This window comes from Tupaia chinensis, unplaced genomic scaffold, assembly GCF_000334495.1.
Source record: "Tupaia chinensis unplaced genomic scaffold, TupChi_1.0 Scaffold000132_1, whole genome shotgun sequence".
NCBI classification, from domain to species: domain Eukaryota; kingdom Metazoa; phylum Chordata; class Mammalia; order Scandentia; family Tupaiidae; genus Tupaia; species Tupaia belangeri.
In genome coordinates this window covers 707-6,492 of record NW_006159601.1, presented here as the reverse complement: position 1 = coordinate 6,492, position 5,786 = coordinate 707, and the positions used below count along the sequence as shown (strand labels likewise).

Genomic DNA, 5,786 nt, shown 5'->3' with positions numbered 1-5,786 from the left:
GGCTCCAGCCGTGGCTGTCACGGTCACTGGGCAGCAGACAGGGAGGCCGCAGACACGGCTGGCCCACTGTCAGAGCTGACATTTAGGACGGGGACCATGAGCAGGCAGGTACAGTGGGGTGCTTTGCTATTATCGGGCCATCCAGCCAGGGGAGCGGGGGACACCTGCTGACGTCATGCCGACGGGTGCTGCCCGCGACTTCTCTCCACGGTTGGGGCACAAGACAGGGCAGGCTCATCAGGATCACCAGGTTGGAGGTCTGAAAAGATGGTTACCGCAGCGGAGGGCAGTGGGGCACGCGGCTCAGCCAGACGCAGACCAGGGCGCACGCAGTGCGGGACACAGCGGGCAGCCGCAGGTTCTAGCTGGGTCTGACCGTCAGCCCCACAGAGGTGGAGCACATGCCCGGCCGCAGTGGCAGCTCTTCAGGTCCATGCCGGTGGTGAGCTCGGCAGGAGGCGGGTGGGACCGTGGGCACACCCACCCGCCAACTCGAAGGCCACCTCGCTCTGCCCCCACATCTCCCCAGCTGAGTCACCACACAGCTGGCCACCTGACACAGAGAGGGTGCCTGCGTGGGCAGAGTCCTGGCCCCAAAGATGCCCACACCTGACTCGCTGGGGCCTGTGGCTGGCACAGATGTGCCAATGTGGTGAAACTAAGGACCTTGAGGTGGGGAGTGCCGTCTGTCCGGCCGGCCCGGTGTGAGGACAGGAGTCCTTGGAAGTGGAAGGTCTGTCCCAATTGGGGTGGGGGATGGAGGAGCAAGTCGAAGCACGACAGGGACTCGATCTACTGCTGCAGGAGGTAGAGACCACCCAGGCATCGTGGGCAATCTTGAGAGCCTGGGAAGGACCCTCAGCTGACAACCAGGAGAACGGAGACCTCAGTCCTTCAGCCTCGAAGGACTGACTTCAGCCCACAGCCGTGTGAGCAGACACAGCGCCTCCCTCTGACGCCCAGAAAGGCGGCTCTGCTGACACCCGGCTCCAGCCGACTGGCTCCTGCATCGGACTTGGCCCCAGGACTGGGGTGCGTGTGCATAGGTGTGTATAGGTATGTGCATGCACATGCATGTAGGTGTTATAGGTATATTGCATAGGTGTGTGTATCTCTGTGCACAGGCATGTGCATAGGTGTGTATAGGTGTGTAGGTGTTGTAAGTATGTGTGTATAGGTGCGTGTATAGGTATGTATAGGTGTGTGTGTGCATGTGTATCACTGTAGGTATGCTTGCATAGGCACGTGTATAGGTGTGTAGAGGTGAGTGTGTGCATGTGTATCACTGTAGGTATGCTTGCATAGGCACGTGTATAGGTGTGTAGAGGTGAGTGTGTGCATGTGTATCACTGTAGGTATGCTTGCATAGGCACGTGTATAGGTGTGTAGAGGTGAGTGTGTGCATGTGTATCACTGTAGGTATGCTTGCATAGGCACGTGTATAGGTGTGTAGAGGTGAGTGTGTGCATGTGTATCACTGTAGGTATGCTTGCATAGGCACGTGTATAGGTGTGTAGAGGTGAGTGTGTGCATGTGTATCACTGTAGGTATGCTTGCATAGGCACGTGTATAGGTGTGTAGAGGTGAGTGTGTGCATGTGTATCACTGTAGGTATGCTTGCATAGGCACGTGTATAGGTGTGTAGAGGTGAGTGTGTGCATGTGTATCACTGTAGGTATGCTTGCATAGGCACGTGTATAGGTGTGTAGAGGTGAGTGTGTGCATGTGTATCACTGTAGGTATGCTTGCATAGGCACGTGTATAGGTGTGTAGAGGTGAGTGTGTGCATGTGTATCACTGTAGGTATGCTTGCATAGGCACGTGTATAGGTGTGTAGAGGTGAGTGTGTGCATGTGTATCACTGTAGGTATGCTTGCATAGGCACGTGTATAGGTGTGTAGAGGTGAGTGTGTGCATGTGTATCACTGTAGGTATGCTTGCATAGGCACGTGTATAGGTGTGTAGAGGTGAGTGTGTGCATGTGTATCACTGTAGGTATGCTTGCATAGGCACGTGTATAGGTGTGTAGAGGTGAGTGTGTGCATGTGTATCACTGTAGGTATGTGTGCATAGGAACATGTATAGGTGTGTATAGGTGAGTGTGTGCATGTGTATCACTGTAGGTATGTGTGCATAGGCACGTGTATAGGTGTGTATGTGTGTGTGTGTGCATGTGTATCACTGTAGGTATGCTTGCATAGGCACGTGTATAGGTGTGTAGAGGTGAGTGTGTGCATGTGTATCACTGTAGCTTTGCATAGGCACGTGTATAAGCATGTATAGGTGTGTGTGTGCATGTGTATCGCTGTCTGTAGGTATGTGTGCCTAGGCGTGTGTCCCTCTATGTGCATAGGTGTGTGCAGGTGTGTGTACATAGCAATGTGTGCGTCTCTGTGTGTAAACAGTGTTGACCTTGCGCAGACCCCTGACACTGTCTCTCCTCCTCATGGGCATATTTTAGACTTACAGCCCCCTTCCTTTTTCAGAAACACATGATGGTAAACTAATCTTTTACATGACGTCACATGTGAGCTCTAAGCCATATTAACAGGCTTGCTTTTGCCAGTGGCAGCCAGGTGTGGGCCTGATGCTTCAGAGCTCACTGATCCGGCAGGTGAGCTGTTCCACACCTCTAGCGGGTTCCAGCTTCCATGGCCACCATCCTACTAAGGCTTGCTTTTAATTTTTTATTTATTTATTTTTGAGAGTTTTTTGGTCATAGGGCGCGTGCGCTCACCAGAAAGACAGAGACAGAGAGACAGAAAGCGAGAAATCACCCCCCGGGGGATGGCCACGCCACAATCCCTTCTCCTCCATTCTCCTCTCGGGATCTTGGGCACGCACGCACACGCACCCGGCGTGAGTTTAAGCCACCGGGTCTGGGACGCGAACTACAATTGACTACATGGGAGTCCAGCGACATAGTCATTACACTAACGGCTGGTCCCAAGCTTACTGTTTAAATAAAATGCAAAGCACTAAAATGCAGCAAGGCAAATGCTGGCCTGCAGGTGAGGGAGGAGCATCTCCTGGACCGGCTATCACTCATGCAAAGATAAACTTAACTCCACAGCATCATGTGTAACAGTGTGTCTAAGAATGTGGCACAACCCCGTGGGGCCAACACATAGCCCGGAGGCTAAGGCCCTGGGTCCCACATGCCCAGTTTCATGATTCGAGTCCCAGACCTGGTGGCTTGGGAATCACATGATGCATGTGACTTTATGCCCTGAATCCCGAGAGGTGAGCAGACAAGAAGGGTCTGCGGTGTGGTCAACTCCACGGGGTGATCTGCACGGGGTGACTGCTCACTGTGGCCACCTCACAGGGTGACTGCTCACCTTCCCTCTGGGTGTCCCTCTAATGAGCACATGCACCCCATAGCCAAAAAAGAGCAACCTCGAGTCGTCATTGCAGGGCAGCAGCGTAGACTCCCGGCTCCAGCTCTGCAATGTACGCAAGGTAGCACCTCAGGAGAGCCGACCGTGCAGTTCATGCGAGAGAGAGGAGAGGCCTCGTCACACTCAGCAAAGCGGCCGTTGCAGAGGGCGGCCCAGCTGTGGGGTCAGGAGAAAAGCTAGAGGTGGCCCGCTCGTCCCCGCACTGAGCCTGCACTCCGGAGGACAGGTAGTCACAGCTCACGTCCCCAGCTGCAGGCACCTCGGTGGCTACCAGTTACTAGGAGAGGACCTCTGAGGACTGGGTCCTGGCGGCTCTGTGTGGTGACTGAGACCTACGTGGTGGGGACAGAGGGCAGCGAGGGCCAAGGTCTCCAGAGCAGAGGGGGCACCGGCAAGAGGCTGCACAAATGAGCACACCAACTTGGGCCCTCTGTCCTTGTGACAGAGGGACAGATCTGGGGGCCCTGAGGGATTTATAAAGCTTTAGCAGGAGGAAGCCAGTTAAATGTGCGTGAAGCTGCATTCAGTGGCAAGCTTGATAGATTTTGAGTTATACCTTCACAACTGCTGATGGTCCTGCCAGACAAGGAGCAAGAACGAGGTAGAGTGTGTGTGTGTGTGTGTGTGCTCTATTTGTGTGTGCATTCATGCATGTCCGTGTGTGTTCATGCATGTCCTCGTGTGTGCCTGCTATGTATTAAGTCCCAGGCAGGTACTGGGCATGGGGCTCGCTGCTCAACACCTCCCTGCTGAGCTGGCCGACCCCAGGGCACAGCGAGCACACCACACGGGGCGGACTGCAGCATGTCCCAGACCAAGCCTGGCTGCCCCAAGCCCGCCTGCCCTCCTAGTCCGCGTCCTCCGGCAGGTTTTAGATGCACCCCGGAATCCCAAACCCGCCTGCCCTCCTAGTCCGCGTCCTCCGGCAGGTTTTAGATGCACCCCGGAATCCCAAACCCGCCTGCCCTCCTAGTCCGCGTCCTCCGGCAGGTTTTAGATGCACCCCGGAATCCCAAACCCGCCTGCCCTCCTAGTCCGCGTCCTCCGGCAGGTTTTAGATGCACCCCGGAATCCCAAACCCGCCTGCCCTCCTCGTCCGCGTCCTCCGGCAGGTCTTAGACGCACCCTGGAATCCCGAGACCTTAACACCTCTTACATCGTCTATGGTGCTGGGGCTTCACATGCTGCAGGACCGGCGGCCCACAGACGATGCCCCCGAGCTCTCGGCGTCGCGCCCACCGCACCTGTGCTCTGAAGATTAGCCGGCACAGCCGGACCCCAGGCGCTTCCTTCTGCTTTCCGGCAGGGCTGCGGGGGAAGCCCAGGTCCTCCCAGCGATTTGCTTAGGGGCTCTTGCTATCATCTGGCTCCTCCTGCCTCAGAGGCTCCTTTATGTCCTCTCCTTCATTTGCAGTACATCCCCAGCCATCTGGAGCAGCTCTGCGGAGGCCCAGTCCTGCCCGTCCTGGCGCCGACCTGCACAGCTGCACGGGGTGAAATGACCCTGGGTCGGTCCCGGCTGCTCTGTGCTCAGGGCGTGGCCCAGTGGTCACCACGCTGCAGCCCCAGCCAGGTCTCGTCAACGCTCCCACCCAGCCTGTCGCTCGCCGAGACCGCGGTCCCTCCCTGCCCTGCTCAGGCCACCGTGACTCCCCACTCACTGCCTCCGACGGGCTTTAGCTTACCCGTGGCTCCTCCGGTCTCTGTGCTCGGTCGAGGGAAGGAGCACGCTTCTCTCCAGGGACGCCCACGGCCCCTTCCTGGAGGAAGAAGTGGTGCCGGCCGTCCCCCAGGCTCACTGCAGGCAGTGGGACAAAACCGCCGCTGGGCCCGGGGGCCAGGGGTCCTTCTGGAGCATTGCCCCTTTGCCAAGCCCCTGAGGACGGCTGCCAGGAAAGCAGAACCGTCCAGTTACACGGATGCTGCTGACAGCCTGCGTTCCTGTGTTTGCGAGTGACACCGCCCTAACACTCCCACCCAGACCAGGCTGCCGGCGATGTCAGGCTACTGGGAGGAAGTCCTGGCGCCCCAGCACACTCACCTAGGACACACTGAGGGCCCGACGTGAGTACGGGTCACGCTGCCCGCGGCGGAGCTGCAGGGCTCCTCATCTTTTTTGCCCGAGGGTCACTTGGGGAAGACAGCAGGACGTGGCCCGGCCCAGCGAGCTGCTCACCACCGCTTCCTACCCCGGCAGCGCTCGCCTAGCGGTTGGTTAACCACGTATGTCCTGAAGGTCACAGAGGCGTCACGTGCCCCGGGGTCTGAGGCTCTCTGGGCAAAGCAGGGAGAAGGGAGGGCGGCTTCCTCGCTCCTCAGGAGGGCCTTCGAGCTGTTTCCAACTTAGGGCAGTGAGCTGGTGTCAAAGACTCACACTTCTTTTTT

The 5,786-nt window shown here is 57.3% G+C and overlaps 1 protein-coding gene across 1 annotated transcript in view; it reads right to left on the bottom strand.

Annotated features, from left to right (window-relative positions):
- CCR6 (C-C motif chemokine receptor 6) overlaps positions 1-5,423 on the bottom strand; it is a 15,738-nt gene extending 10,315 nt beyond the window's left edge. Inside the window, exons 1-2 of the mRNA XM_027770406.1 lie at positions 5,087-5,423; positions 4,646-4,885 (exon numbers count right to left, since the gene is read on the bottom strand). The gene's annotated coding sequence lies outside the window, so the exon portion shown is untranslated. The remainder of the gene's footprint in view (positions 1-4,645; positions 4,886-5,086) is intronic.
- Between the last annotated feature and the right edge of the window lie 363 nt (positions 5,424-5,786).